The sequence below is a fragment of the Elephas maximus genome, chromosome 17, assembly GCF_024166365.1.
Source record: "Elephas maximus indicus isolate mEleMax1 chromosome 17, mEleMax1 primary haplotype, whole genome shotgun sequence".
Lineage (NCBI taxonomy): Eukaryota > Metazoa > Chordata > Mammalia > Proboscidea > Elephantidae > Elephas > Elephas maximus.
Window position 1 is genome coordinate 14987921 of NC_064835.1, and position 25410 is coordinate 15013330.

The 25410-nt window shown below is 39.8% G+C and overlaps 1 long non-coding RNA gene across 2 annotated transcripts; it reads right to left on the bottom strand.

Moving 5' to 3' along the window:
• Window positions 1-2486: 2486 nt before the first annotated feature.
• LOC126060886 (uncharacterized) lies at window positions 2487-22300 on the bottom strand. 2 transcript variants are annotated; one of them, XR_007513667.1, is made up of 3 exons: window positions 18756-22300; window positions 18109-18341; window positions 2487-17721 (listed from the first exon to the last, which is right to left on the bottom strand). It is a non-coding gene; the product is annotated as an uncharacterized LOC126060886 (long non-coding RNA). The 2 variants fall into 2 exon arrangements; XR_007513666.1 differs by having other exon boundaries at window positions 18730-22300.
• Window positions 22301-25410: the final 3110 nt, after the last annotated feature.

Here is a 25410-nt window from a genome sequence, read left to right on the forward strand (position 1 = left end):
TGGCTTCTTAATCATTAAAAGCATTTGAATTTTGAGTTAAAAAGGAAACTGAAACAAAAGTCAAAAGTTCGTTATCAAAACCTTTTTTTTTTTTTTAATATCTGTAACCTTGCACTTCTCTATTGACATGAGTGTTATGTAATCTGAGGGCCTTCTCAAAACAATTTACCATACACCCACTGTTTTTTATCAGCTATTTCATTATCTGATATTTCACATTTTGTGACAATAGTAAAAAATCTACCATCTGACTATATTGCTATTAATGACATATGTCTGGCAGTAATGAACATGAAGGTGTAAGGCAAGGGTAATGCCAGCTCTGATGGTTAAGGTTATGTGTCAGCTTAGCTGGGCCATGATTCTCAGATGTTTGGCAGTTATGTAATGATGTAATTTGGCAGTTATGTAATGATATAGTCATCCTCTGTTTTATGATCTAACGTGGTCCTCTTCCATTTTTGCATAATGCTGATTTTCGCATAATGACCTGGCCTTTGGAACATAACTATGTCGATAAGTAAGGAGTGGGTGTATTTACTTCCAATGTCTTTCTAAAACAAGAATCAGTCAAATACCATTTTTCCCATTTTACAGAAGAGTGAACTCAGCTCCATAAATTTTAAATGAAATAATCATCAATACAGTTAAATCTAGAACATAGGACTTTTGATTCATGCAAATAAAATTTGCAGTATGTGCTTCTTGACCTTCACTGTCTGACAAACCTAATGTAAGTTGTGATCATGAGTTGATTAAATCAAGGTCATTTAATATCATCTGAAGTCATGACCCATTATTCTACAATCACGGTAGAATTTTATGAGTGCAAGTGCTGATAATAACTTGAAGTGAATGGAGAAAGTTGTAGAGTGTCCTTATTTAGAGGTCTTCAAGATATTGAGATTGTCCCACTACTGATTAAGTCTTACTTTACTGCTGAATCTCCCAGTTATAAATGGTAGAGTATGATAAAACTCTAGGAATCAAGAAATACTGATGCTTGTCCCTTACAATGCCATGACATTTTGTTTTTCTCTATTCCACTACTGGTAAGCTATGATACCACTGTCCTCAACACAATATCTAACCCCATATAGTAATAATGGTTTGCAGCTGTCAGTCCCTGTGGCAAACGTTCAAACTGCTCTAAGCACCAGCAGAAAAGAAATGTATTCTTTCATGGTTCTTTTTCGTCTTTGAGTTTATGATAGGTTTAACACAAATCAGATTTACCTGGTGTCAGAAAATAACTCTGTGCTTTGGCAGTTAATATCCCAAAGGGTAATAATCAGAGGGTTGAGAGGAGAAGCCTAAAGTGAGAGTTTTCTGATGGGCTAACTTCTGTGAATTAAGTAATATGGTACAAAGAATATAATCAGAGATAAATTTAAGCCTCAGGTTCCATGGGATTTTTCACTAGTAGAGGCTAATCTGAACAGTCTCATCTGTAAGGAACCCTCCTCCCTAAGGACATATCAGCCACTTACGGATCTCCAAAATTCTGAGGCTCATTCCACTATCATTACAGCTCTGCCAAACTGTAAAAATTCACTGGACTCTGTCGAATCAGGAGAGTAAATTTCTCAGTGTTGAAACAGTTGAGGGTCGGTATATGCATGGGCTAACTTATGCATACAGGTTAATAATAACTATATACACACACATACAATCTTTCAGGACTGGTTTGTTTGAAATTTTGACATCGTAGCATGCCAAGTGATTTTAAAGTGTGATTACGTAGGACTCCTAAATGCAGAGACAGTAAACTGGCAGAGAACTAGGAATAAGATGACAATTTAGCATTCCACATTTTTTGCCAGCAATATATATTGGGTTAAGAAATGCCAGCATTCCTAGATCAATTAAATAGACCCCCCTCACACACACACAGCTTCCTTTATGAAAACTGAATGTACTAACAGAATGTTGAAAATAGCAAAGATTTTGCCAAATGCCTTTTTAAAAAGAAATTTTTTTAAGAGTTGTTGTTTATCGTAACTTAAAAACACACACAAACCAAATGTAGATGCATTGGAGGAACTGCATGTTATGGTTTCCTCATTGTATCTGGTAACTGCACGTTATTAGCTACACTTGGTACAACTCGATACAGCTTGACATATTCTGGGATTTATTAAAATGTAAATGACAAAGCAGAAAAGAATGTTCAGACAATTGGATTACTCCATTGACTGAATGTTCTAATACTGAATCTATTTTTGTGAAAGCAATGGCGGCTCCCGCTGTGGAATGCTGAATGGAATACTCTATTGCGGGGTATGGGGAAACTTGCATAAAGGAAATTGAAACCTCATCATTTTAATTTTTAACACACCTCTGTAAAAAGCAACAGATTGCCAATACATTCTAAAAGAAATTCTGATAATTCTGGCTCATAATTACTGGAAGATCATTATTCTCAACTATTTACTTGCTATTATTGGATCTGTAACTTCATTTATGAAAACTATGATACATTTGCTTGTTTTTGCTCTTGGATTTGGCTTGTTTCACATCATAATGAGCATGAATATATATGATGTGGCAGTAACTATGCACAATCCAAGAGAGTCATTTTCCTGATGGCAACTGTTATTATTTATTCTGGGGTAGAGCAGACAGAGGGTTGTCTTTAAGGACATGAAGGGGTTGAGTTTAGAGAGAATGGAGACCAGCTGTTCTTTCTCTCCACAGGGAGCAAGAGAAAATGGGATTAAACTAGAGCATGAGGAATTTGAAGTAGAAATAAGAATTTCCCAACTGTGTAAGCTCTCAAAGACTGAAATGTGTCTTGAAGGAAGTATGTGAACGTTAGTTTCATTTTGATGCCTTAACAAAAATGGAATGGCATGTTTTCATTATGTGGTCTTGCATGGATGAAGAAGAATGGACTAAATGAGCTAGAGTTCCTAGATTCTCTTAAGCTATGAGTAGAATCTAAAAATGGGGGATGATGGCGACTAAGGAAAGTGATTATTATTTTTTTATGGTAGTTATTTTTCAAAGTCAACTTTCTCATGGGGAGACTGGCAATTTTTACCTGTGTTGTGAAATGGTAAACTGACTGGAATGTCATGTAATAAGGTGGGTGGGGTCAGAGAATGTGGGAACACAATGAAACTCTTTTATTTTCGCCTCCCACTACCATTCCTGCTATTGAGTAATTCAAGTTTAAAGGCAAAATGTGTTCCTAACAATGTGCAGAGCTTAACATTTGTATATTGATTTTGGAATTTGTTAGAATGTGGTTAGGACTCCTGAGGAACTGAGCTCTCTCTTTTCTGTGCTTTTTTAAAAGGTAGTCGCTTTTGTAAAAGGTAGTTGCATTTTAGCAAAATGAATCTAGAGTTTGATTATTAGAAAAATTTGAGTATATGGGATTCAAATTGAACCCAGAGTCTTCCTTTTAAAAAGTATGACCTTAGTGGATGTTGACTGTTGCTTGAGTTGAAGATATATTTTCCATTTCCTTGGTACAGTTTGGGGTAGCAAGAAGAACATTATGTTGCAGTCAGAAACCTGGGGTCAGGTCTTAATCATTAACTGGCTGTTTGACCTGGGCAACTCAGTGACTCTTAGTATTGATTTCTCTCTTGAGGAATAATAAAATGTTAAAATGAGGGTATGTTAGACAGATGACTTTTAAAGTTTCTCCTTTTGGTTCTAATGTGCTACAGATTCTCAGTGCCAAAAGTCCTTGGTATTCTGCACTCACTCTCAGACTATGTACCCCTAGGTCAATAGTTCTCAATTTTTGCTGCCCATTATAATTACCAGGGGAGCTTAAAAAAAAAAAAAAATCTGAAACTTTTGAGGAGGAATCCAGGTACCAGTGTTTTTTAAACTCCCCAGGTGATTACAATGTGCAACCAAGCTTGAGAACTCCTGCTTAGGGTACAATATCCAGGGAGGAACTGAAATGTTAATTTTGTTCCCTGGAAGTGCAAGAATTGTGTCCACCTTGTTCTCTTCTACGGCCTCAGGACCTAACAAAGTGGCTAGCACATAGTAGGTACTCGGTAAATAATTAATATTTTTAATAAACTCCAGCCAAGTCCCTAAAAGCGATAGGTCTTGTCAAACCTGCCACGTACTTTGATCATTTTCACTTTGATCTTATTCACTGAATAAGAGCTCAGCTCTCCACTTTTGTTTGTCTGTGTAAACAGTGAAGGAAAACGAAATAATGGCCAATCCTATTTCAGTGATACAATTCACCTATCCTTGGGATTAAAGGAAATAGTCTATCACAATATCTTCTAGGAAGAAGTCCTTTAGAATCTAAATAAATAAATAAAATGTCTAAATACCCAGACGTCTCATTCATCCCTTCAGCAGTTATTTACCAAGTACTTTCATGGTGCCAAGAACTATAATAGCCTACTGCAGACTTTCTGAAACAGGGTTTCACACTAAAATTCAACCTTAATGCCATGGGCATCTTTACATGTAATAAACTAACATCCTTTCCATGCAACTAGTATAGTGCCAGTTACATGTCATCCTTGGAAGAATTGAGAAAATTGTCACTCAAATCATTTTCTGTGCTCTGTGGTCCAGATGAGGAAGCTCAGTTGACAATTGTTAGGAATCTAAGGAATTAAAATGACAAACCCGGTACTTGACTTTTAGAACAGTGTTGTCCAATACAACTTTCTGCGATGATGGAAATGTTTTATATCCGTGCTGTTCAGAAAGGGTAGCCACTGTGGCTATTAAAGCACTTAAAATGTGGGTAGTGCAACTGAGGAACTCAATTTTAAATTTTAATATTGATTCAGGTGGAAATAGTCACAAGTGGCTAGTGGCTACAATACTGAATGGTGTAGCTCTAGAAGGCATATATAGAAGTTATTGCAATGCTGGGTGATTAAGGTCAAATACAAGGTAGGCACGGAATGGTATTAAAAGACCTAGGTGGGGAGGCTAGCCTAGTCCTGGGGGTGGAGCATGGTTGGGGTGAAGACATCCAAGAAGAAATGGCTTCTAAGGTGAAACCTAAGGAACAAGTGATAGGGTTTGGGAGGGATAGTGGAGAGAGTACTAGGCTGAAGGTTCAGTGTATGAGAAAACTCAAAATAAAAAGCAACACTGAGAAACTGCAAAGATGTATGTCTAGAGCCTTGAAAAATAGTGGGAGAGAGGAACTTGATGAGTCCAGAGAGCTATGCTGGGTCCAGAATGCAGGATATGAAGGGCTTTAGGTGTCATGATACTTAAAGGTCAATGGGAAGCCAGTGAAGATTTTGAAACCATGGGATGATATGATCTTATCTGTGGTTTAGAGAGGTGTCCCTGGCTGCTGCTTGACAGTGAAGACGGGAAAAGTGGAGTATGGTGTAGTAATTCAGATGAGAAATGAGGTTGTCTTAACTGAAGTACTAGCGTAGAAGATGAAAAGAAGTATGTGTATCTGGGAAACATAGAGAAGGACAAATCAAAAGGATTACATGACCAACTGCACAGGGCAGGTGAGGTGGAAAAGGAAGAGACAGGACCACACCCAAGTTTCTGGCTTGAGTAGAAGATAGTGCCATTTGTTTTTTTCTTTTTTTTTAATGGGTGTTTTAGAAATTGCCTCTAAATTTAAATTTGTCCATCACATTTCATTATTTCCTCCTTATGGATTTGGAAACAAGCCTTGATATACAATAGTGGCAACAAACAAAATTCTGAGATTTTGCTCTTCCAAAAAATTAAGACAAGTTCACAGTTGATTCAACATTGCTTTTATTAGGGGTTCAGGGGACATATATAACAGAGTCTCATAAAATGTCAACAAAGCCACACTTTGTGCTTGGCTATTCTTGTAAAATTCCCATTTATTTACGAACTTAATGAAAACTGGTGAAATATGGCCAAAAAGGATCTCATCAGGATGATGAGAGCCAAGAGGAGGTCTACCAATACCATATATCTAACTGGGAATTTTACAACCATAAGATATTCAGATACCTTCAAATATCTAGATGCTTGTCCTTAAGTAGACCCAACTTAAGATTCCTTCAGGATAAAAGAGCCTCTTGAATCTCTGTGTTATCCAGCTGACCACTTTATTAGTCATTAATAAAGGCCAACCAAATGCAAAGAGGCTGTTAAAGAACAGTGACATTTTGTCACTTCCAGCTTTTTATGGCCAAAGTGTTCTTCAGTTAGTTCCATGAACAAGTGAGGATTAAAATAGCAAATATCTATCGACAGTTGAAAAACGTAAGTACTATGAAGAATCATTTATAAATACTCATGCAGAAAGACTTATAAATATATACCGTGCATAGAGTTGGTTAAGAAGGTGCTCAATCGAAGAGCTAATTTGTTTAAGTGAGCTAAGAATTCCAAATAACTGAAGAATATCATTGAAGACACTGCACACATACAACTTCCGTCATTATACAGTCTTTGGGGATGGACCATTGACAATTTCTCGATTTAAAGATGTTAGTTCAGAGCTGGTTATATTTTCATAATGAGATAGGAAGCCAACAGAAGTGCAGAATTGAAGAAATCTACTAGGCACAATGCTCCCTGATTAACTAAAGGATGTTTCCATTGATCAATTTCAAGTTTATACTGCATTAAGGCAGGGTTCAAGAGCCCTGACCCTAGTTCAGGAGCCACTGAGGGTAGGCTGGAGGGTCTGGTTTCTGGAGCCAGTTCTGCCATCCCCAACTGTGTGATCTTTTCTAAGTCACTCTGACTTTACGAGCTGTAGATTTATTTCATTTGTAAAAAAGGACATTGCAACAGATTACCTTAAATCCTCCTATTTTTCATTCTCAAAAATTTGAAAACCCAAGTGGAAAATCTCATCAAAATCTGGCCAAAAAAAAAAAAAAGCCTAAAATGCTGACAAGCTCTATTTCTCAATTGTTTTCAATATTCTATTATGAAAATGCATTCGATCACTCTACCATAATTTAACCAGAACCCTGAAAAATTTTAGGGAATAATGAAAAGAAACATCATTTTTTTTTTTTTTTAGCATAGAAAAATATCAAGGAATCTAGAGAAAGAGCTAATACTGTCACACTGATCACAATAACATGGCTTAGTACTTTATAGATCATGAACTTTGCAGTCATAATCCTGAATATCAACCCTGTATATGCCACTTTGGCAAGTTACTTAACCCTATTAAACCTCAGTTATCTTGTCTGTAAAATGGGGATAATCATGATATCTATTTTGCAGGGTTGCTGTGAAGTTGAAGTGAGTTATGAAAAATACTTAACATACAGTGAAAGCTCGATAAATGCCAATTATTATTAGGTTAACAGAAAAAAAAAATCACAGTTTCTCTGTATCACCAATCACCCACACTAGCTCTAATGGCAAAGAAATATGATTATAATTCTAGGCACCCCTGAGGAGGGAAAGGGAAGGTATGTGCGCAAAATCCTTACCAGATACATAGGTATGTTGGTCTTGAATGTCCGGGGTGAGTTCGATGAAAGGTGGGTATTCTGAATCCCCTAAACTCATCCCATGAATCCTTCTTCCATAGCTTAGCTCACAATATTACCTCCACCGAACGGACTCTATTTTTCCTTCCTTTCTGTTTATCTACATTTTTAACATCATTCAAGATTCATCTTACACATTACCTCCTTTGGGAACCTTCTTCTCTAAACAGGGCCCCTTTATGGCAACCTCCTTTGAGCTCCTTGTTTATTTTATTTTATTTTTTTACCTCTCTCTTGTCATCTCCTGACTCAATTTGTTACTCATCTTGTTACACAGAGTTCATGTAACTCTAAAAACTAGATAAAAATTTGTGGGAGGCAGCAACATATCTCACAGAACCTAGCTTGCTTGATAGAAGTAATGGTTGACGTCAGGTGGAATAACGTGCTTATATGCTCAAGTATTTTTTTTTTTTTTATATAGTTTCTGCTATTATTTCATTTTTTGGACTACCTCTGGCTATGTTATTTCAAAAATTCTTTTTCTTCTCTAGGTGATTATTAGAACAAACTGTGCATAGCTCAAACTCAATCCATTTACAGTATTAATTTTGCTCCTTAAAACATTAACACATTTGCGCAATTTCAATGTGTGCATTGTAAAATTGGTGCATTAATAAGCATATTCATACTAGGAAACAAATTCTTAAAATGAATGTCACACTAAATTTAAATACAAACAGAGGAATACACATAAGGAAGGGAAAGCTCTTGGCTCACTAGAAACCTAGGTGTCATTATTTTTTTACTGTTTCTTGAAAAGATTGCCTTTTGTTCTGAGAGTTCTGTTGGCAGAAACCGCACCATTTGGGTGTGCTGCTTAGCAGGACAGGTGTCTTCAGAAGATCATTTTCTTTGTTTCAACTTCATAGTTGGCTCCATCAATGTAGCAGTCTCGTGGTCTTTGTCTTTTCACTGGGAGACATTCCTGAGGAGGGGGGGCTATAGGACCAGCTGAAAGGAACATCAACACAACTAAAAAAATAACAGAACATGTCACAGAAAGTTACCACATTGACTCTTTAATCAAAAGAAATACATGTAATGACACTTGGGAACATGCTGCTTCTAACTATAGGTGAAGTGCTACATCACTAGGAAAATGTAGCTTTTTCTCATTGTTCGCCTCTCTCAAGGGTAAGTCCATCAACAGCATCACCTGAGGGTGTTTGAGAGCCCCACTCTAATCTCTCTGGGAGAAAACACTCTAGGAAAACAATTTCAGGCTTATCCAATAGGGGATTTACTGAAACAAGACACAGAAGAAAAGAACGAAAGGACACATGACATTAAGGACGCATTTAAATAAATCTAAGGACCGGATGCAAAATAGTTGTCAATGCATAACTGCTCAGCAAAGCAGGAGTCTCTAGAATTGTTAAGAGTTAATTCCTTGTAGTTAGTGATCTTTGTATTTTCAGTGCCTGGCCCTGAGTATTGCACATGGTTTTCATTAAGAAAGAACAAAAGAAGGAAGGAATGAAGGAGGGAAGGAGGAAGGCAGGGAGGGAGGAAGGAAGGAAGGCAGGGAGGGAGGGAAAGAGAAAGGGAGAAAGGAAAGAAGGAAGGAAAGGCAGAGACAAAGAAGGAAGCGAGGGCGGAAAGGAGGAAGGCAAAGAGAAAAGGAAGAGTTCTGAAATGTGGCAGAGGCAGAGGGACGGAGTGTGGCCGACAGAAAAAGCAACCCAAGCTGGGGTTCAAGACCTGGAAGTCCCGGAAACTAGGTTCGCTTAATTCAGGAAGACATTATACATTCTGAGTGTTTTTAGAAAATAGGGTGGAGGCAATTTCCAGGAGGTGTTTGAGCATGTTAAGATTTAATTTGGGAAGTGTGGTGTGTTGATGTAACTATTGTAGGCTTCTGAAAGGAATATTTACATGATCCAAAGGAATCAAGTGGAAAAGGAACCTTGAACCTCAAAGGTGTCAAAGCAATGGAATAAAAAAACAAAGGAAGGCAGAAGGACTAAAGAATATGATCTGAAAATAGAAAGGCAGGTGCTTGTCTGGGTTTCTTCTACGTTAATGCTGAAGGAAATGGGCTTAGAACTCAGATCAGCAATTTCCTTCTCCCACTGTGTAGCTTTTTTCATTCTTCAGCTGTTCCTCTTTTCTGTCACTGTCCCTTCCTGAAAATGAACTCCAGTCTTTACTGTTTTAGCATCAAGGCAAAATACGTTAGTAAATACAGAACCTGGAGGTGGAATCAAATATAACTTCAGGAGGGTAACTGTTGCCACAAATAGATTCACCGGTCCTGGAGGTGTTCCTGGGTCTCTACCCTTTAGAAGAGCTTCAAAAATTCTTAGAGCTGTAAAAGAACTTAGAGACCAACTAATCCAACCCACTCATTTTTACAGCTAAGGATATTTGCACAGAGTTGTAGGACTGTTTCTCTCTTTTGTTTTACAAAAGTGGTATGAATGAAATATACTTTGCAGGTGGGTTTTAATTTAACTGAAGTCTTTATTGCCAACCTTTTCATTATGCTAGCACAAAGATACACAACGGGTTAGGCATGCCAAAAGGGATGTACTCCAACGTACCCCTGCTTTCTGCCCTAAACACTTTGGACATAGTTAGGATGATAAGTCTCCAGCTGGCAGGTATAATGTGTGTGTGTGTGTGTGTGTGTTTTCCCTAAGATCTGTGAAATAGGAGTGTTAAATATGGTTAATAGATATTATTCTGTTCTGATCAGGCATGTAATAACTGATCCTGGATAAGTAATTAAATATACCTCTTACTGAGCTTAGAATGTACTATTTTGTTTTTTTTTATAGAAGGAGGGCAGAGTGCTAGGATTCTGCTATACATGTGTAAGGCTCATTTGTTCATGGATAAATCAATATGAAATTGTTTTAAGGAAGGATATTGCATACAATTTTTGTGTAGCTCCTTTGACTTGCTAATAATAGGCCTGGATACGTGAGCGGGTGAAAAGTAAACCAACGTGTTGTTTTGGCGTTACATAGATACGGCCAAGGGAAAAGGTCCTTTTTATAATAAGCATTCCATTATTACACTGAATCTTAAGGAATAAATAATACAAATAAGTGAACCACTATATTCCAGATGTCTATTATAAGCCAAAATGCTTCACAAATTAGCTTTCTTTGGGCTCTATGCCTATTTAATTAGAATGAGTAATATCTTGTATTAGCTCATTGTAAGCCTCTTGTGAAATCCTTTTGGTTTCCCAAACATATAAGCATAAATCGGGACCCCTGTATCATCTTGCTCGGGTCCCTCTATGATCTTTGGTAACACTCTCAGAATTTGCATGGAGAGTCTATCCAACTACTGAGCACATGGCAAGTGCCAAAGACCACGCTGACCAACTAGCTGTTACTCTGCCTGGAATTTCATTAATAGATCTTCAGGGGCAGCTTCTTGGAGGGGGTCTCCAGCAGGACAATCAGTAGATCTCTGGTGTCATCCCAAGACACCAAAAGAAAAGTTGATGTTAGTACATAAATGACCCAAGGCAAAGTTTCATTCTTCACTATGCACAATGCGAAGTGGAGGAAAAAAAAAAAAAGTTGTTTATTATTGTGATTATTTTGATTAAATTAAAATTATTATCTCTGCCTAAGGCTATTTCTCTGGCATTTTATCTCATTATTTCAACAAAGGAAATGGATTTTTCATGAGTAAGTTTTACTGTTGTAATGCTCTCCACTACTTCAAGTTGTAAAAAGCAAATCGTCCAAGTGTCCAAACGATAACCCTTTTGAAGATCATGAATTTCCATCAGCTAGCTCATGCATACTCATTCTTGCATGAGAACACAGACCATAGAGTCCTTTTATTCTTATATTAAGAAGGAATTAAAAAAAAAAAAAGCTGACTTTAAAAACACGCTGTTTTTGCCTATTTAAAAGCCATTTCAAATGACGAGAAATGCCCAAGAAAAAAAATCTCAAGTAGGCACCATGTAAAGCCACACACAACTATATGCACATTAGTATAATTACACATTGCAAATTATATCGGATGTATCTAATATCTAATTTTTTGAAAGCTGATTCCACTTGAGATTTCAATAACAGCGTCAACATTTTGCAGGTGGCTCCTTCTGCACAGTATCCAAAGGGAATTATTTCTCTACTGTGCTTACGACCCTCAAGGAAAAGCTGATGCTCTTCCTTAGAGGACCAATGAACAATAACACTGGGACTATTACCTTGATAGAGAAAGGAAGAAGGGAGGTATTGCATATAAAACACGCAGCACGGTTGTTTATTCTGTTCCGTCTGTGCATAGGAGACTTATTTGCTTCAAGCAGTAAGAAACAAACTTAAACATGAGCCTCCCTGAGAAAACGTGGAGGAGGCTGCACATATATTCTCAGGCAATGATATGAAAAGCTAAGCGGTCGATGATTTTTTGGATCACCTGAAAACAGCCCTAACTCTAAACTCAGCTCTCCTAAAGCAAATGATTAATTTGTCCTGAAGAGGACACCAGATCAAAGCTGTGTTTCAAGGGGAGAATTTTTTTTTTTTTTTTGGTATGAGTCAATCAATTCTCAAATAACCAAAGATGTATTTGTGATCTTGGAGAATGAAGCATATTATTCAAGTTGATTGGATCCATTTTCTTGATTCCTCCTTAAAGATCTTTCTGCTAATTAGTCAGGGTTCTTATTGAATTATTTAATTATCTGCACTTTTGTGCAATGAAATATGTTGTCATATCACACACTTTATCATGGTGTTGCTGTTCACACTTAATGATGCCTCTATAGTTTAGCAGTTTCCTTTGTTCTGCTCAGTAAGTGGTTTTAGAAAGGGGGTGGGCCAGGAAGGAGGAGCCTTGGGGTCTGTAGAATAAAATCATACATTCCTGGGGCATATGCAAAACTTTATGCATTTCCATGAATTTCTTTTTTAGAAATTAAGTGGCAATTCCATTTGGAATAAGCTAAGAGGCACATGTTGGTGACTCCAAAGGGAGCCACAATGATATGGCAAGACCTTGAACATCTCTCTCTAGCTCATTTTCCACTGCAATGCAATGGTCAAATGACGATTTCATTTTTTTTTTTTAATCAGCAAGGAATGTCTTTAACAAGGAGAAGTAAATTATGATAATTAGTCTGGATGGTCAGATCCTTGAGCATTACTAATTAGCATTTATTGCCTGAATTATAGAACAATGCATGTGAGACAAAACTGTGATTGCTCTTTTCCATTGAAGACTTGAAAAAGGCAACGGTGCAGAGAGGCAGGTCATCGGCAGTATAATACAGTTACTAGTCTAATCAGTAGTTTACAGCTCCTTGATACTGTGTGGAATTCCTCACTTCTGAAACATACCAATAGGCTTCTCGGTATTTATGGCCCATTCATTTTTCCTTTTCGGCACATGTTTACATAGGATATTATAGCCATGGCAGTCATTATAATTTTGGCTATGACGTCATTTTGGGGGGTAAGATTATCAGTTGTGAGACTTTAACAATGAAAAAACCTAAAACTTGCTGTTGCATAAAAGTATGCCATTCTTTTTCTGGAGAAATTTTGACTTAAAAATGAAACAAAGAGCTCAGTTCCTTGTGAATAAAATTTTACATTCACTTCCCCAGTTTTCTCTCAGAAAGGTTACAGTTGAAGATAATTTAGGAAAGGCAATGGCTTTCTGGCTTACGGTTCTTTTTGCATTTGGAATTTGCAAAAAAAAAAAAAAAATAGGCTCTGAAATCAGAAATAAATTAGATATTAGTCAACAGGCCAACACCAGTCATGTAAATAAATGTCACTCATGTCATTTGGCAATTCCAATTCTTAAATAACCTGGCAAGTAGAAGTAGAGAAAGAGAGAAAAAAATTAACCATTCATCATTCTTGCTGCAGTCTCACTGTTTTTCTCCACAAGCCATTACAGCGAAGGAAGAGGAAAGAACACCAGGACATATAAAGTCAGCACTAAATACGGTGCCTAGTCTCCCCAACACTTGCCATGCGTCCCGTCCCCCAACCGTATCTCTTTCAGCTTTAAGGAATAAGTTTGACTAAATCTTTGAGGAGCTTAAACAGGCTGGTGATAAAAATTAATTCTGCTGAATGAGCAAATGCATTTGAATTGCGGAGATGCAAATCAGATAATACTTTGCTTTTCCTTTGACATACCAGGCGGATTAGTTTAGAATTCTAAATTTGATTTTATTAGAATATATTAGCAGTGTTTTAATTAATACCAATCAAACATTTTCTTTCCCTGGGGCTTGATGTGTTCCTAACACTTTCTAAATCATCTGCCTTTTTTTCCAATCAAAAAATCCCCACCAAACCACCAAAGCCTGTTGTTGCAGTCTTCATAATTTTACCGTATTCAACGGAAAACTAGGGGTGGTTTACCTAAAGGCGTCTGGCCCAGAAAATTAAGTCTCCAGGTGCTGAGTTTCAAATGAATACTGTTCATGAGTACACTTGATTTTTAAGAAAGGCGAAATTAAAGACTTGAGAATAAACATTGTCTGTAGTTCTGCAATCTGGGGGGGACAAGGTTGTAAAAGGAGTTCTTGGCTGGTTCCTATGACTTGGTTTTATCTTCACTAGAGCTTCCTAGAGCTGTGACAATTCCAATTGCCTTGGTTTTGAGGTGATGCTTCTTTGCAAACAGGCCAAAAAAAACAAGGAATTAAAAAAAGGGGGGGAGGATCTAGTTAAAAATATGGTGAAGCAGCCTGCTCTGTGAACGAATTGTAACTGTGTGCTCCAAGGAAGTGCTGCACTGCTTTCTACTCATTATCCCCTCCTTTTCTCTCCAGCTTCCTGTCCTTCTGTGTCCGCAAGCTCCAGTTCACTTCTTTCTCTTTTCTTCCCGCAACGCACCCCCTCCTCAATTCCCCGCCTTATTTTTTTTTTTAATCTCCCATGCTGGATTTGCACTTTTAAAGACCAGTATCAATAATGCCCTGCTTGTTTCGGTTGCACTCTCCCTTTAAAAGACAGCCCCCTCTAATTGATGCGTCTGGGCTAGTCTAGACTGGTAGTGATTGAACCAACCACCAATTATGTTATTCATTTCACTGAACTTCACTGATGGGCTCGGTGAGGAAGAAGGGGTGTTGAGAAACCTGCCCTTGCACTAAGGCAGTTCCCTGCTGAAATATAAAATCTGTGTGTCGTTACGCACTCCTAAATGGCTGTGAGATCAGCTGCAAGATAGCAACCTCAGAACATGAGCGATCCACTTAAAAACATGTAAAAAACAGAAAAGAGTGCCTTGGACGACAAACCGAAACACTGGTATTCAATCAGTATTCTCTTATCATCTACAATCACAGAAGAATTGTATCTTGCATGCAATTGTATCTTGCATCTTCAATGAAAATGTGTACATTTTCACTGAATAAACTGCAGATATGTTTTGACTCCCAAAAGCTCCAAATGTTTCGCAAATATTTGATATGAATCATGGGGTAATATAGACTCATATATTAAATAGATGTCTTTTCATAATTTCCAAATACCTATGCACGCACCTCAGCTAAAATGGAAAACAAAAATCATTAATCTGTTGTATATAAACCAAAAGATGACTAATAACTCTTTTCTTTGAAGCACATTCAGAGTATCAAAGACCGGAAAGTAATATTTAAATATTACCACTACAGAACAGGTTTTAACAAAAGATGCAGTGCATTGTTGCACAGTTAATCTTCTCGTATCAGTTTTCCAATACAAAATGGTTTCTTGACTATGATTTGGAATCAATCACTAAAAATTGCAATAAACATTAAAAAAAAAAAACAGGAAGAGAACAGTTTCCTTAACCTGTGATTACAGGTATAAAATGAGGTTTAGAAGAAGAAAGCATTTGAAATCAGGGTTGATTTAGGTATTTTCCAGAAAGCGAAGACAAATCTTGGCCCAAGAATACTAGAATTCCTCACATGAAATTGTATACTGGAATTTTTCACAACAAAGGAAAGGTAAGTTACTGTTTCTCTTCTCCGACTATGAAATAGACTTAAATCACTGAAATTGTTCTGTTCAAAAAAGTTACATTTTCAGAAAACTACGAGAGGATAATTTTAAATGCACAGTTTGGTGTTGAAATAACTTTTTGTTGGGTTGAATTTAAATCCTGATAAATTTTACCAAATGAAGAATAATAAACATTGATGTCTCCTAAAGGACACCTTAATTGTGTGTGTATGCCGTTGTTTGTTTCTTTTGATATATTTAGAAAATGTATTTCCAGTCTCTATTACTTTTAAATTCATTAGGTATACAATTTTTTAAACAGCTACCAAGCAAAGGGGCTATCTACATTTCTCCTTCTATTTTATTTTATTTTACTAAATTTGGCGAAACCATCCAAATTTAATCTCTACTAACACTATTTTCTTTTTTTAACACTATACATTCCACCCTTCACGTATAATAGCAAGAGTTAGAATTTTTAACCTGTTCGTATTTTAGCCCAAACTATCTGTTCACATTTATCCATGTCTGTATGTTCACTATCTAGCTACATATGATACACATGTAAGGGCATTGAATATATAACATATTCACATGCCCATTTTAATTGGGCAAAATTTTAAGATTAACTGTTGAGTTTAAAAGTTGGAGGCACAGGGGATACTGGGACTTCCGCTGAGACGTTCTGAGGCCAAGCACCAGGTACTGAGCTGTTCGTGTTATGCCCCGATAGTACTGTGTTGCTCTCAAGGAAAATACCATGTAGATGCATTCCTGCAGCCTCAGGCATCAGTAACACACAGACATATACATAGCAGCGACAGGCTATGATAACAGAATATATACCTACTTTACCAGACATCCAGGAGCTGCCGCTCTCTAATCACCTGATTGATTCCCTCTAACAATGAAAACCTCGGAGGTGTCCTCAATCACCTCAGACAAACTTTCTTTTCTTTTGTTTTTGCTTTTAAGAAAAAAAGTTCCACCACAATTTCCAGGACGCCAAGGCACGACTCACAGCTCCCAAGAGCCTAACCCGTGGATTTAAACGGTAAACATCACAAGTTAGGGTCTCAGGGATTGAGAGGAGCGCAACCCGTTTTTCTTTCTTGAGACAAAACAAAGCAAAGCAAGAATGACAGGCAATTGCTGTTCAAGGTTCCTGACTTAAAGGCAAGAAACAGGTGGCATGGCATTTCCTCACTGCCTAAGCTTCCTGAGTTCCGAAAATTTAGATTCAATTTGAATAAATACATACGTATGTATGTGTATATACGTATACACACGCGCAGCATCTATAGGTTCATATACATACCTGAACATACAAGCATAAGTATATCAGAGAAAACTCTTTCAAGCTTTGAGCAACATATTTGACAAAAATGGAAAATAAGACGAATTGACTCAGAAAATCCCGTGCTTTTTAAAAAACACAATTTACAATCAGGCTTCAATGTCTCCCAAAGCTTGAATCGACTTCCCCTAGCACAAACGAAGGTGAAGAGGTATTTCTTTCCCGCAGGGCAAGCATGCCGCATGCAGAATCAGAGAAACCAGGTTTTTAGGGGAAGACCAAGAAGTGGGATTTCGAGGCAATGGAAGTATAAACAACAGCGTTTGAAACTCACCCATTCGAAGTGAAACTGGGCTGCCGGCTCCGGTACCACCATCCCAAGCAAGGGGGGAAACGCGAGCTCGCAGCGCGCTGGTCTGGGCGAGGTGTTTCAATAGAGGACGGTGACCGGGGGCGGGGAGGGGGAGGCGGGGGCAGGAAGCGAGACACCAAATCTAGAGACTGTAACTCTGTAGTTTATGCTTTGACTGGGGGGAGGGAGGAAGGTAGTGGGGGGGAACAGTTTGGTGGAGGTGGAGGGAGGGGCTGGGACTGGTCAAAGATTGAAAAATCCTCAGTTAAAAATCCAAAAAAGAGAAAGAACGCGCAACCTCCTCAGAGCTGCTTTTTAAAAATTTCTTCCTTCTTTTCTTTAGTGTCCACTTGGCCAGTCCTGCAAACTGGGGCGTCCTCTGCATCAGCTGCGTGGCTGAAGCCAAGGCCAGATCCCCAAGAGCCGGCACCAGGCTGTCATTTGGTAGACGCGGAGCGGGAAGGGGTGGGTGCAAGCTGGGGAGACACGTCCCCCCTCCCCCCTGCCGCGGAGCCTTGGAAGCCTTTTGCCAATATTTCCCAGGAATCGGAAGCATAATTCCCCTCCATCTTCGCAGACAGCTACTCGTTCTGTACCTGATAGATGGTCGCTTTCCCCATCTGACTGGAAGCTGCGCTTTCCTTTGCAAAGACGGTGTTCCAGTGCCGCCTCCAAAAATGAAACGAAAGGGAGGGGAAATGGGTGGGAAGATGACTCTTAAAAAAAAAAAAAAAAATTCTGCCCCTTTCTCTTTCTTCTTCTTTTTTTTTTTTCCCCCAGGCCTAAGCAAGGTAGATGGCTGGCTGGTCAAAGAGAATGACAAAGCAACCACAGCAAGGAGGACACTAGCTGGGGCCTCCAGCGCTTAGTAAATACGCTGAATATGATGTACATACACGTCCATATGCAACTATAACTGTGAAAGATCCAGGCTTTCCAGACCCCACCTCCCCTTTTAAATATAATCAGACCAGCATGGCAGCTAAAAACTGTCTCTTCTCCCTCTGTACAGGGTCTATCCAGCCCTCCCCCCACCCCCCAACTTCTTTTTCTCACCTCCGTGGGTTCTTCTCAGGCACAATCCTCCGTCCAGTTCAGGGTCTCTCCTTTTTCTCTCCCTTCCCTTTTCCTCTTCCTCTCCGAAAAGCTAAGTCAGTCATCATCGTACCTAATTTCTCTCTCTCTCTTTCTTTTACTATTAAAACATAATAAGACAGGCCCTTTCGACATAGCAGCTTGAAGTGGCCGCCTTTGAGAAAGCACATTTAATCTTTACTGGCTCCCCTAGGCTTCAGTGAAGAAGGAGAAGACAAGAAGCAAAAAAAAAAAAAAAAGGGGGGGGGGAGGAAAAAAAGATTGTAAGGGAGGTTGCTGACGGACAGCAAGCATCAGGCACAAATCAGCGACAAGTTGAATTTTCCTAGACCACACTGCCCCCTTTCTTCTGGGCTCTCTCCCTAGGCTCCTGGAAAGCCCGAGTGTCTGGTTACAGGAGGCAACGGGGCTCCTTTTGCCAACCATCGTGCAGATTCCTCGCATGCCTGCTTAAATCGCTGGCAGAATAAGGAATCAATATCCCCCTCTAATCACCTTTAGCTCTTCTATGGCTCCCCCTTCCCCCAAGAATCCACTTGGCTCTCCTCGGCCGCGCCCCCTCCCTGCCCGACTCCCACATACAAAGCTGCGGTCCTGTCATTTCTCACTTCCTTCCATATCTTGGAGACAAGCCTCTCTTCTAATATCCTCTCACGGCTGGCTCCCTCTCCTCTCCCCGTCGTAGAGTGGCTCATCCCTGACTCGCAGCACCGGATGCACCAAGGCATCTCCCTGACTACTAATGAGACCAAAAATACACCAGCAGGTCAGGGGGAAGGCCAGACATTGTCTTGTACAAATACAAAAATCCTCGGCCTGCTAGACCCAGAGATCAGGTATCACATTTTCAAAAAAAAAAAAAAAAAAAACGGGGGGAGAGGGAAGGAGTGAAGACGTGGTTCTTTGCCTGTTTCACATTCTACGGGAATTAAAAACATGTACGTGTGTGAGTGAAAGCCATGTTTTGTGACTGTGCATCTTGGTGGATTTTCTTTACCTACTCAATGTTGCCAGTGCCCAAATGTTTCTTTGCAATCAGCATTTAAAGGGTTGAAAGTGCAATGATTTCAATCTACATTCAAGATTGGTAAACACTCCATTCAGACAAGTGATGGCTACAATGTTAAAATGCTCTCTCCTTTCAGTGGCTGGGTTTGCTTATTGACTGTATTCACCATATGTACTAATTTACCACTTAGATCTTCTTGGATTTTGAAATGGACCCATAGGTCGCTGCAGCTCATCCTAACCCTTTGCTTCGACTGCAGACATTTTCCTTATTCCTGAAGCAGTTTTCTCCTCGAATGTCCATTGGATACACAGACACTTCATGGGTGAGCTTGAAGTCCCTTGCTAATGATAAGTAATGATTCAGGTGGCAAAAAGAGGCAAAAGAACAAGAAAGACATCCTGAGTTGAAGAACAGAGCATCTTGTATTGTTTCTGTTGGCACCTGTTTAAAAAGCTCTGCTAGAGAGTGATCCTTTAAAGCAGACATCCCACAAAAAAAAAAAAAAAAAAAAAAAAAAATAGGGTCTCCACCTGTCTATACCCACAGTGGGTATATTGCCATCTTTGCCCAATTTTCCTGGCTAGAATCCTGCAGACAACAGGCAGTTGGGCATTAAATATAACACCGCAAGAAAGGGAGGGGGTATCCAAGGATGCAGGCTTTTCTAAGTCAATGTTTTTAAAAGGTAGCTTCTTTGTGCTCAACTCAGATACTGTGCTTTGTCTCTGACTGTGAGACCTGCAAAAGCACGGCTGGCTGCCAAGGAGAAGGAAAAGCAAAAACGAGAGGAAGAGATGGAGAGAGAGAAGTGAGAGGCAAGGAGAGGAGAATGAATAGAGGCGAAAAGAGAAAGACCTAGAGTCATAGTGTTGAATTTCCTTTAATACGTGTGTGTCATTGTTGGCTAGGTGAAAAGAATTGCCAGGGGTTGTGACTTGGTTAGAATCTTTTTCAGATTTGGCTAACAGGGTGTTTTCACTAGGCTGATGGAGAAAAAAGAAACATGCTAGAATAATCATAAAGGGTGGAGCTGTCAAAAAAAAAAAAAGATCTTTGAGTCACTGGGTGCCTCCCTGTAAAGCCAAAATGAATCATTCCCAGCCAGAATCATCAACTGTTCTAGTGTGCTTGTATATGAATGCCAGATTATGGACTTGTGTCATTGTACCCATCTTTGAAAAGGGAAGGTAATTAGAGAATGACATTTCCTGAGACTCTCTTAAACCTCTCCATATCTGCAACGATAGTTCCACAGGATTTTCACATTCTAAGCTAATTCGCCCCTGGTCAGCCCACTCTGCTTACAAAGATACACAAATATCTGACTTAGGGAAGTTTTGCTATGAACACATCATTTTCTATCTACAACTCAGTGATGTCTTTGGAGGATACTTATTTCAAGCAGTTAACACCTGACCCCAATTTCTGTGGGTAATTAGTGAGCTAGATAACCACGCAAAGTGGGTAATTATTTAGTACCCAAGGGTACGCTAGAAGTGGGTAGTGGCTTTGTTAACAAAAGCACATCTCTGATTATTCTATCTATGATGGGTGTTTTAAAAATACCAGTTACTATATCAAGTGAACCATGATAAGTAAGGGGACTCTTTTGCTCTCCTTAGCATATACATATGTGTGTTCTATCATGGTTAATAATATTTACCTCCCCTGTATGGAGTGTTGTGAAGATGAATTAGTTAACAACTGTAAGACTCTCAAAAGAGGAAATGTGATAGAGAGCTTCTAAATACAGTATTATTATTGTTATTATTACCTTGGCTAATAATCCCAGAATGGGAGAAGCTGAGGGAGTGGATGGGATTGTCTGGTCTAGGTCCTGGTTGGAAAAAATGCAGAGATCACGATTGTGATGAGTTTGATTATGGGGCGTGGTCTCCTACCTGACAGAGTCTAGCACAGGCCGTAATAGCGAAGAAAGGTCAGTTATGTTTCATTGACAGCTGGCTCAGGTTGGATCTGAGGGAGCCTGGTGGGAGGTGGGAAGAGGAAGGAGCAGAAGGAAGGAGTCATTGATGGGCCAGGAGGAAGCTGAATCATCTGGACCACACCCTCCTTCCAAATCTTTCTATCGTTCACTTTGATGGGCAGCAAACATGCACAAAAATCTCCCAACGTGAGAATCTATGCAAGTCCTGGCACAAAATCAGCCTGATCCCAATCAATCAGCCAGTTATTGAGAATTTATGCTAGAGAAGAACCACCTGTACAAATTATTTTCACAAATGCAGTTGCACTTTTAAATATCACAATATTGAGAGGAGACACACACAGATCAACCTCAGGTATCCTTAAACCAGGGTCTGAACAGCGATGAAGGGGCTCCTTCAACGCAATGGCTTTTATGAATCAACACGAGTATAGGAGGGGTGCATCCTTCGTTTTTGCTGAGAAAGAAAAAAAGAAAAGAAAAAAGAAATCCATGCTTTCATGACCCTAATTCTGGAGATCAACCAAGCCTTGAAAAACGAACAAAAGCAAAAAAAAAACTTACTGTTTCTCTCTCTGTAAATGTCCATCTCCTTGAACAGCTGTCTGGGGACTGGCTGACGAGGACACACAGAGGCCTCTGGGACCCAGATCTTCAAGAGGCTCACCACGTTTTTTTCTCCCAAAGCAAGGTTGTCCGGGATGGAGATGAACCCTAAGGATCTGAGAAACCTGAAGCCTGTGGGAAGGGTGAAGGGAACTATGCAGAGATCGTGTTTGGCACAGTTTATGGCTTCTAGGGAATAGGGAAGGACCCCCTTAGCCTGCCAACAGGTATGACTACTGAGGTCTCTTCTGTAGGAGAGCCTCCTGTTCACGGACTTATGCTGTGATTAGTGGCCAGAGGTGCCCTGAGCATATTTTAAGAGGGGAATTTTTCCCAAATCTACCCCAGTCAGGCTCCGACCTGAAGCCCAGTGTTTGTCACCCCCTCTCTGAGCTCAGAACTACAAAGGCAGACTGGCATACTCCACCCCTCTCCCCCTTCAAACCCATCCACTGTGCCAGACTGGCCCCACCTCCCACTGCAGCAAATGCTGTAGCCTGCTCCACGCTGTGCTGTAAGCAGCCAGATTTCCGTTTTAATTGTCCTACCTGGCCTTCCCCTCTGCAACTGCCCCCTGGATCCTGGTTCCTGGCATGGTTTCAAAGGCAGAATAAATTGCTTTCCCTCCCCCATTATAATAAACACCTCTAGTTCTCCCCCCCCCCCAAGTTTTTATCCCTCTCACTCTAAAACTTTTTGGGTTCACAGTTTCTTTCATCTCTGGCCCTCACTGCCTCCTTTCTTTGGCCTCTCTCATGCTCTTGGTTTGACGTTTTAAAAATTTTTTGCCATGTCCAACTATCATTCTGTCTCATGTTATAGACTGAAAAGTGAAGGTCAGCTGCTACCATCTTGTTCCCCACTCTGTCACTTTTCCATTGGAGTATCTGACAACCTGGTTCCTCTCCAGGCATTTCCCAGCAGCTCACCTAAAAAGAGCTAAAGCCAGTAGAGAAGAGGTGTGTATGTGTACGTATACAAATGTTCTAGTTGACCTAACTACTTGAATGAAGGGCAGTAGTGGTTCAGCGGTAGAGTTCCTGCCTCCCGTGTGGGAGACCCAGCTTCGATTCCCAGCCAATATACCTCATGCCCAGCCATCACCGTCTGTCAGTGGAGCCTTGCGTGTTGCTATGATGCTGAGCAGATTTCAGGGGAACTTTCAGACTAAGACAAACTAGGAAGAAAGACCTGGCAATCTACTTCTGAACATAAGCCAGTGAAAACCCTATGGATCGCAACAGTCTAATTTGCAACCAATTATTTTTTTTATGGGGATGGCACAGACAGAACTGGGCAGCATTTTGTTCTGTTCCACATGGGGTCACCATGCCTTGGGGGCCAATCCCAGGGCGGCTAACATCAACAACTGCATAAATGCAGCAGAAAAAGGCCTGATGTACATGGGCGGAAGGAAGAACAGAAGAAAAGAGCTTGGTGTGTTTGTGAATATTTAGGGGAAGATCAGTGGAAGCTAACGACTGCAAGAACTGACAGGAAAAGATACATCCATTATGTACATCTATGCATATACAATCATGCACTGCATAATGTCTGTTAGGGCAAAGTCCAACCACTTATAGGTCCATGGTCCCATAATGTTATAAAAGACTTCGGAAATCCTGATCGCAGATGTTACTGGATGTAGCGAACACAATAGCTTCCCAAACACAACACATATATCGCATGTCTCTAGTATACAAAGCAATTGTGCTGCCAGGCATATAATAAAACCAAAAAACCAAACTCATGGCTGTCGAGTTGGTTCTGACTCATACTGACCCTATAGGACAGAGTAGAACTGCCCCGTACAGTATTCAAGGAGCTCCTGGTGGATTCAAGCTACCAACCTTTTGGTTAGCAGACATTGCTCTTAACCGCTATGCAACCAGGGTTTTCAGGCATATAATAGTATAGTACATAAAAATATAACCTATAACACATATGCCTTGATAGTCATAATAAACGCCTATGTTCCTGGCTTACGTGTGTACTGTACTGTGCTTTCTATCGTTATTTTAATGTGAACTTTCCCTATTTACAAATAAAAAGTTTACCGTATAGCAGTGTGTGCTTCGACTCGTACGTAGGCAGCAGCATCCGATCTCTTTCTGTATCACACGTCTCTTGAGTGTTGTAGTGTTAGCTCTCTGATTAATTTTCTTTTGAAAATATTACCATGAAGTGCATCATGGCTCCCAAACGGAGCAAAACCAGTGCTAGTGATAGCAGCAGCAAAAGGCAAAGGAGAAGTATCGATTTGGAAGTGAAACAAAAGGTTATTAAACAACACGAAGGTAGAAAATCAGTGGTTAGGTCAATTGAAACACTTGTATACATACACACACACCCCTGCTCTGGTGGCTTCAGCTCTTTTTAGGTGAGCTTTTGGGAAATGCCTGGAGATGAACCGGGTTGTCAGATACTCGAATGGAAAGGGGGTGAGGTAGCACACGATTTAGACAGGTTTACACAATGTTCAAACCACATAACGTCCTATTTCACAGAACATATCATGGCTGTGTATGTACATATAGATATAAACAGATACAGTATACTATATATAATACATACTGTGTTTATCTGTAACTCTATCTAAGGAGTCTTGGTGGCTCCTTAGTGCTAATCGTTAAGTGCTAATCAAAAGGTTTATAGTTTGAACACACCCAGCAGCTCCACGGGAGACAGATCTGGAGATCTGCTCCCTAGAAAGCCCTATGGGGCAGTTCTACTCTGTCACATGGGGTCAGTATGAGTCAAAAAGCGACTCAACCGGCGCCTAACAACAGTAACATACCCATATCTACATCTGGTCTGTGCAAATCTCCGCACTGAGCAGTTAAATCCCCACACCCTCAGATTATTGGAAGGGACATTTGCCATACTATGAAGACAGGCAGGGCCACATGGTTCTGCACCAGAATAAGGATGGATTGGAAGAGAAAGACAAACCCTCATAAGTCAATTGCCTCCCTCTGCCTTTGCATTTGTTGTTGTTGTCGTTAGATGTCATCGAGTTGGTTCCGACTCATGATGACCCTATAGGACAGAGTAGGACTGCCCCATAGGGTTTCCAAGGAGCAGCTGGTGGATTTGAACTGCTGAGCTTTTGGTTAGCAGCCTAGCTCTGGGCTTAGAGGCTAAGAACTGCTATAGCACTTCTTCCATATTTTCACCATGATTTTAAGCTTACTCTTGGTCTTCGTCCCTTAAAACATTTATGGGCTTAATCTTATTTCTCAGATATTTATTCCTTTAAAGTCACAATTCTGCTCTCTGTAACTCCTCTAATAGCCATCGTTGAGGGTCTTCTATGTAATACATGTTGTTTTAGGTGCTGTTGAGTTGGTTTCCACTCATAGTGACCCTATAGGAAAAGTAGAACTGCCTCATAGGGATTCCAAGGAACAGCTGATGGATTTGAACTGCTGACCTGGTTAGCAGCTGAACGCTTAACCACTACGCCGTCAGGGCTCCATTAAATAGATACGTACAGATAATTAATATCCCACTTGGTCCTCAAGATAGTCTTTTAAGCCATCATCAGAGTTTTACAGATGCAGAGAATAAGGTTCAGAATAGATAGAATTACCCGGCTAATGAGTGGCACATCTAGGATTTGAACCCAGAACTCTCGGACTCATCCTTTGGAGTGATCCTTTTTTCCCCCATCATTAAACTCTGACTCCTTTCTCAG